The sequence below is a fragment of the Elephas maximus genome, chromosome 5 (assembly GCF_024166365.1).
Source record: "Elephas maximus indicus isolate mEleMax1 chromosome 5, mEleMax1 primary haplotype, whole genome shotgun sequence".
NCBI lineage: Eukaryota > Metazoa > Chordata > Mammalia > Proboscidea > Elephantidae > Elephas > Elephas maximus.
The window spans coordinates 72,521,019-72,529,112 of NC_064823.1; positions in this window are offsets into that span (position 1 = coordinate 72,521,019).

Sequence of the window (8,094 nt, forward strand, 5' to 3'; positions counted from 1 at the left end):
GCCTTCTCATCAATCTTCCCCCAGACTAGAAGCTTCTTTGCGCAGGAACCTCCGGACCAAAGGACGTGCTCTGCTCCTGGCACTGATTTTTCTTGGTGGGATGGTGCTCCCCTGTCTCTCTGCTTGCTTCTATCTTTCATATCTCGAGAGATTGCCTCAAGACACAATCCAATCCTGTAGGCTGAGTCCAGCCTCACCAACACAACTGCCGCCCATCCTCCCTCATTAACATCATAGAGACAGGATTTACAACATGTGGGAAAATCACACAGTACAGGGAATCATGGCCCAGCCCAAGTGATACACACATTTCGAGGGGGACATAATTCATGACACCACTGACCCATTATTGCATGGTGTTCCCCACTCCCACCCGCCATAGTCATAGTATGAGTCTTAAACCTAGTTGCATATGGGGACCGACTCTTTCTAATGCATATATCTTTATTTTTGCTGGGCACAAAATAGATGCTTCATAAATATTTATTGAGTCAGTAGATGAATTGGGAGTAGCCCAATAGTGTGAGATTCTAAAATTTTATGCACAAACATTTCTGCCACCTTCCCCTCAAAGCTGTAGCTCTTAAAACACTTATGGCAACACCAGTTGTCCTAGCAGCTGCCATCTAGCAAGAGGTGAGGTTTTTATGTATTTGCCTGCTTTCTGGATTCTAGATTCACTATTCAAGTTCCCAAACTGTCCAGTAATAGGAGGAGAAATTTCCAAGTAAAGTGGGCAGTGTCACACCCCAGGTAACTAAACAAATATTTAACTTCCCCTCCAGCCAGCTGACTATTAGGTCATATGAATCTGGGCTGAATGTTCTCATTTTGCTAGGGCTGGGGACACTACAGTGAGCAGGACAGATGTGCCTCCTGCCCTCATGCCTCTCATACTGGATGAGGACTGCTTACTTTACACACACTGTTGTAAGTGTGACTAAATTGAAGGCTGAGGTGTTCGAGGAGTTCATACAGGGGAGCCTGCCCAGGTCTGAGGTTGAAGGAAGACCTCTAGATGATAAGAGGTCTAATTCACCAGCAGAGGGGCAGAAAGCTGAGGCAAGAGAAAGTACAGCAAGTTCCAGAAACTGGAAGAATTCTAGAATGACAGGAGAAAGAAGCAGTGGTAAAAAATAGGTTTGGAGAAATAGGTAATGACTAGAACCAAAACGCAGGTGGCTCTAACCCACCCAGATGCTCTGTGGGAAAAAGACCTGGTGATCTGCTTCCATAAAGATTGTTGCTGTTGTTGGGTGCCATCCAGTCCATTACAACTCATAGCAGCCCTATAGGACAGAGTAGAACTGCCCTATAGGTTTTCCTAGGCTATAAACTTTACGAAAGCAGATCGCCAGGTCTTTTCTCCTGAGGAGTTGCTATTGGTTTAGAAGACCTGACCTTTCAGTTAGCAGCCAAGGGCTTAACCACTGAGCCACTAGGGCTGTCTTCTGTAAAGACTGCAGTCAAGGAAACCTGGAGCTCAGTTCTACTCTGTCACATGGGGTCGCCATGAGTTGGAATTGACTCGTGAGCACCCAACAACAACAACAGACCATAAAGAGCCTTATATCTCCGTAGGCCTAACAGGTGATGGCGGGGGCGTAGACAGGGGAGTCCAAAACGAGTTTCCAGGGCCTGGAGGTCTGAAAAGAGACCCAGGCCAGTCCATGTTGTATATTAATACAAATTTGCCCTTTTTGAGGGCTTGAAAAAAATGTTTCCACTGGAGCCCACACCCTCTCTCAGTTGTCCTGATCTCATGTTAACCCAGTACCCAGTGCCGTCGAGTCGATTCCAACTCATAGTGGCCCTATAGGACAGAGTAGAACTGTCCCATATTAGAGATTTTGAATTTTATTCTAAAAGTGATGAGAAATTACTGAAGGATTTTGAGACCTTAAACTCAAGAGTTGCTTACCAGCAGCCGTGTTTGTTTGACCTGACCTCACCCCCAGTCATAACTGGGTAAGGAGTAGGCTCCAACCCAAAATGACCAATCAGATTCTCTCTCCAGAAGTACAGACTTGGGACTAAAAGGCTGGACAGTTAGTCACTGCAGATTTAGTACCCCCATGGCTGGATCTCAGTTGTACATAAAAATTTGAGAACACTGGAGCAGCCATCTTCCTACAGCGCTCATGAAGTAAAGATGTGTGATAGAAAAGTTTACAATGAAAAGAGATACAGCCTAGGGTCCTAAATGCTTTCTAGTCCCTGATTTAATTCCTGCCTAAGAACAAACTGCATTTTTGCCCTTGAGAGTCATGAGAAACCTCTGTACCTTTAAAATTGGCTCTCCTGTTTTTTACTACCTAGCTCCAGTTGTCCAGTTTGGTTTTCTTATTTATGTATGTCGTGGACTCAATTAAGTACCCCAAAAATATGTGTATCAATTTGACTAGGCCATGATTTCCAGTGTTCTAGGGTTAAAAACATCACAAAGTTTAGCAGAGCAAAAAGAAAGTTTTATTTGGCATATGTTCAAAGAGGCAAAAGTTGGAAATGGACAAGCATGCTGCCAGAGCCATATCTGCCTGAGTCCAAAGAATATTATACAACAGGCAATGGAAAAATGGACAAACTTGCCGCCACAGCCATGTCTGCCCAAGTTAGAAGAACGTTACAGGCTCTTCAGTAAATATTAACGTTATGAAGTGGGCAAAACCATTGAAAGCTTCGCCTTTTCACAGATTGGCTAGAATGATCCTACATTTTGTTTTTGGTTTTGAGTGTGTGCTTTAGGTGAAAGTTTACAAATCAAGTCAGTCTGTCATACGAAAAGCCTTACATACCCCGCTGTGTATTCCCAGAGGCTCTCCCCTTAATGAGACAGCACATTCCTCCTCTCCACCCTGTATTCCCCGTGTCCATTCAGCCGGCTCCTGTCCCGCTCTTCTTTCTCTGCCACCAGACGGGAGTCGCCCGCACAGTTTCATGTGTCTACTTAAGCCATGAAGCTCACTCCTCACCAGCATCATTGCCTGTCTTGTAGCCCTGGTCAATCCCTTGTGATCCTACATTTTGAATTATCTTTCTTAACAATCATTGGTATAGGTTCCCGTACGGACAGTCAGGAGGGTCGTCATTGATCCAACAAATTTTCTATACACTAAATGCTAATTGAAAAAAAAAAGAGTGGAAAGTCTTTTGTGTTCTGTTTGATTGGGTTATGTGAAATGTTCCCTAAAAGATATTTTCCAAGTTTGTCCTAGCGATTGTCTTTATATCTCAGGGCCCAGCTGATATGTCCTTGTGAGTCCTTGTGAGTCCAGCTCCAGCTGTGTCACATTCTCTATGCTCAAGGACAGGGTATAATGACTCCAATATTATTTCCTAAATCACCAGTATTATGTGATTGTCCACCATTCTGTCATCTGATATGATTTCCCTATGTGTTGTAAATCCTATCTCTATGATGTTAATGAGATGGGATTACTGGCTGTTATGTTAATAAGTCAGGTTAGATTGTGTCTTAAACCAAATCTCTTTTGAGATATAAAAGAGAAAAGTAAGCAGACAGTCGGAGGACCTCATACCACCAAGAAACAAGAGCGAGGAGAATAGCACGGCCTTTGGACCCGGGGTCCCTGCGCTCAGAAACTCCTTCACTGGGGAAGATTGATGACAAGGACCTTCCCCTAGAGCAGACAGAGAGAAAAATTCTTCCCATGGATCTGGTACCCTGAATTTAGACTTCTAGTCTCCTACCAAAACCAAAACCAAACCCACTGGCATAGAGTCGATTCCAACTCAGAGCAACCCTATAGGAGAGAGTGGAACTGCACCATAGAGTTTCCAAGGAGCGCCTGGTGGATTCAAACTGGCAACCTCCTGGTTAGCAGCCGTAGCACTTAACCAGTACACCACCAGGCTTTCCTCTAGTCTCCTAGAGAGAATAAATTTCTCTTTGTTAAAGGCATCCACTTGTGGTATTTCTGTTATAGCAGCACTAGATGACTAAGACTCTCTCTCTCTATATATATGTATATACATATATGGGTGGCACAAATGGCTAAGTGCTTGACTACTAGCTGAAAAGTTGTCAGTTCAAACCCACCCAGGGGCATCTTGGAAGCCAGGCCTGGTGACTTGACAGCAACTGGTTTATAATAAGTTCAAATGTATGTGTGTGTGTATATATGTGTATGTAATTTTATATATATATATATATATATAGTCAGTCGCTGTCAAGTCAATTCCAACTCATGGCAATCCCATGTGTGCCAGAATTTGAACTGTACTCCATCGGATTTTTAATGGCTGGTTGTTCAGAAATAGATCACCAGAACTTTCTTTTGAGGCCCCTCTGGGTGGACTCAAACCGCCAAACTTTAGGTTAGCAGCGAAGCTTGTTAACCATTTGCACCACCCAGAACTGTTCCTTTCTGTTTTTTTTTCTCTCTCCCGGCTATAAAGAGCTGAAAAGCCAGTCCCACCTTGGAAGCAGGGGCAAGGGGAGATCAGCATTCCATCCCCTAGGGCCATTGTGGTGACCACAGAGGACCTCAGAAGATAACCCTGAGCCCCAGGGTGATGACAACCAGCAGCAGCAGGGGTGGTCTCATGATGGTCTGATGAGGAACCTGGGGTGGAGGAATGGGAGGTGCCTGGCCACACAAGACCCTGTTGTCTCTCAGAAATAACTGAGTGGAGGTTCTTCTTAAGATAGGTCATATTCTGCATGGGTAGGGGAAAAGGCCAACTGTCATCATAATTAGGATATTTATTGTAAATGTGACACTGCATTCACTCTTAGTTTGGTGAGATGTACGTATTCTGGACTTATCTACAATTGCCTAGGAATTGCCGACTCCCTAAGTTGACTAACAACTCTGACTAGCCAGCTGAATACCATAGTGACTCGGTCTGCAAAGTAGCTCTTCGCTTTTTTAAAACAAGTGTTCTTCAAACTTTGACATTTTTCATTTATGATTACATTTAACAAAAGAAAATTGGTGTCAAACCAGAAATGTCAAGAAAAGATAATACTTTGGAAATGAACCAGAATAGAAATGAAAGTGAATCTGTTAGCATTCAAATTCAAATCACAACATTTGATTCTAAGCACAACTTTGAAAGCTAAGAGGAAAAAGATTTAAAGAAATCAGAGGGCTAAGCTAATACAATGTATATGGGTAGGAAAAAAGTGATAGAAGGCAGGAAAAAATGTGACAGAGACAAATATTTGGTATGATTTTTCTGTTCAAAGCTCTTAAGAGCAAGCAAGGTGTTATGGATTGAATTGTGTCCCCCCCAAAATATATGTTGAAATCCTTACCTTCGGATGTAATTCCATTGGGGAATAGGGTTTTCTTTGTTATGCTAATGAGACCATATCATTGTAGGGTGTTTCTTAAACCTAAGGACTTTTGAGATGTAAAAACAGTAGATTAGACACAGAGAGAAGCAAGCACTTATGGGAGAAAGACAGATGGCAAATGGAGATCTCCAAGAAACACTGAAAAGAATGCTAGAGAAGCTGAGACAAGTATTTTCCTCCAGAGCAGGCAGAGAGAACCTTCCCATGGAGCCAGCACCCTGAATTCGAACTTCTAGCCTCCTAAACTGTTAGAAAATATATTTCTATATTTTATAGCCACCCACTTGTGGTATTTCTGGTACAGCAGCACTAAGAAACTAAGACACAAGAGTAAAACATCTCTAAAATATCTTTTAGTTGATTAAAGTTCAGCTAGGTGAAATCATTGAAGAGGAAAGTACTGTCCATGGCAATGTGTTTTGTTTTTAAATAAGAACAGCTGTTTATTTTTGATTCACCATATTTCCATTTTCTGTTTTAAGAGCCTATGGGAAAATAAGACTACTCAGTGGCTAAGAAGCCCTGGTGGCACAGTGGTTAAAGGGCTCAGCTACTAACAGAAAGTCAACGGTTCAAACTTACCAGCAACTCCTCAGGACAAAGACATGGTAGTCTGCTCCCATGAAGATTACAGCCTTGGAAACCCTATGGAGCAGTTCTACTCTGTCGTATAGGGTTGCTATGGGTCCAAATGAACTGGAGGGCACACAACAAAAACAACACCTTCACCAACAGGAACTAATCAAGCCAGAAGTCAAAGGTCATCTGTAAATGAAAATGTAAAAGAACTAGAGATACAGTACTGTAAAGAATTACTTTATCTCCAGTAATGCGGCCTTTGTCCTTGGCTTATGAGAGTTAAATCTAAACCCTTTTAGTGTCCTGAGTATTTAAAGTGCCTTTGTTATTTAGACCTCCAGATCATACCCTGGGGTTTGTGCTAATGAGTAGGAGCTGGCCTGAACAGAAAGACAGCTACAGGGTGTGATATCAGATGACCTCAGGGGAGGGAGGGACTGATCCAATCAAACATGACAATGTAAAGATGCTGATAAAAGCTCTGGGCACAGAAGCTCCAAGTGATTCCTGGCTGGTGAAAGATATCGATGCAATGCATGTGAGAGGGCAGCAGCGAGTCCCCTGGAACACGGAAGCTTGAAGCTTGATTCTGGAAACCCTTCCAGACCATGTCCTATGTATCTCTTCTTTTGTATCCTTTTTTCCTTTAATAAAATAGTAATTGTAAGTGGAGCATCTTTCTTGAGTTCCATGAGTCATTCCAGTGGATTATTGAACCTATGGAAGTAGTGGGAGCCAGCAAGTCAGAAGAAAGGGGGCTGGGGACCCTTGAGCTTACTAGAAATCCCTGAATTTGTAGCCAGAAAGTTAGAAGTTAGAGTGCCATGTGGACTCCCAAACTTGAGGCTGGCTTCTGTTTATTTGGCAGACTGAAGGATGGAGCTCTAAAGGGTTTGTGAGATCTGACCTCACTCTGAGTGGCTGGTCAATGAGAGAAGTACTGCATCGGAAAGCCTCACCTGGAATCACCTAGGGCTATGGGCTGGTATCTTTTTTTTTTTTTTTAATAATTTATTTTTAAATTATTTTATGGTCTGGTATCTTAATCAGAAGTGAAGTAGCCCAACGGGGACTCCTGAGCTTGTGGCTGACGTCCTAAAGGCATAGTGGGAAAACAGATCAGAAGTGAGGGTTGCTCCCGAGGACCCTCCCAAGCTTGCAGCTGGTGTCTACTTATTTGGCCGCCTGAAGGACAGTGTATTTTTAACTTGGGAGAGCTGACCTAATTCTGAGTGACTAGGGTCAGCTGGCATTTGAAGTCTTGGGTTAAAGGATGGATTCCTTTTAACCTGTGAGATCTGACCTAGCTCCCTGTGGCTGGGATCAGAGAGAGAAGTGCTGCATGTTACATCTGGTGTCAGTGAAAAAGTGGGGATTTGATTTTTGCTGATTATTACCCTTATAGATACTAATGAAAGCACATTAGCTCTCAGGAAATAATGGCAGTTTTGACTCTTCCTTTTTTTTTTTTACAATATTTATATCTCTTTTTATCTTGCATAATATATAATACATTACAGAGCCCTGATGGAGCAAAGGTTAAGCGTTCGGCTCCTTGGAAACCCTATGGGGCAGTTCTACTCTGTGCTATAGGGTTGCTAAGAGTCAGAATCAACTCGATGGCAATAGGTTTGTTTATGTATTAAATAAAATATGCTTTTTAGTAGTATCAGAGAGCCTTTATTCTCTTGTTCCTGAATTTAATGACAGCGCTTTGAAATGAGAGTCCCTGGGTGGTACTAGGAGTCCCTGGGTAGCATAAATGGTTAAGACGCCCAGCTACTAACCAAAAGGTTAGAGGTTAGGGTCCACCCAGAGGCACCTCAGAAGAAAGGTGCCTTTCAAAAAAACATCCATTGAAAACCAAAAACCCTATGGAGAACAGTTCTACTCTGACACATATGCAGTCATCATGCGTTGGAGTCTAATTGAAATCAACTGGTCAACTCATTTTTTGCTTCAGAATTAATCAGGACTTTTTTGTTTACAGCCCAATTTCAACGAGATTAAGAAAAAAAGGGCATCTGTTGACTCATGTAACCAAAAAGTTCAGAGGTAATGGCTTCATGCATTCTCAACTCAGTTTTGTCCGAATTGGATTTATTTAGATTCCACTTGGGAGCCCAGCTAGCTGGAAGCTCACACCATTCTCACTGCTAACAGTGCCAATAAGAAAACAGCTTCTCTTTTCC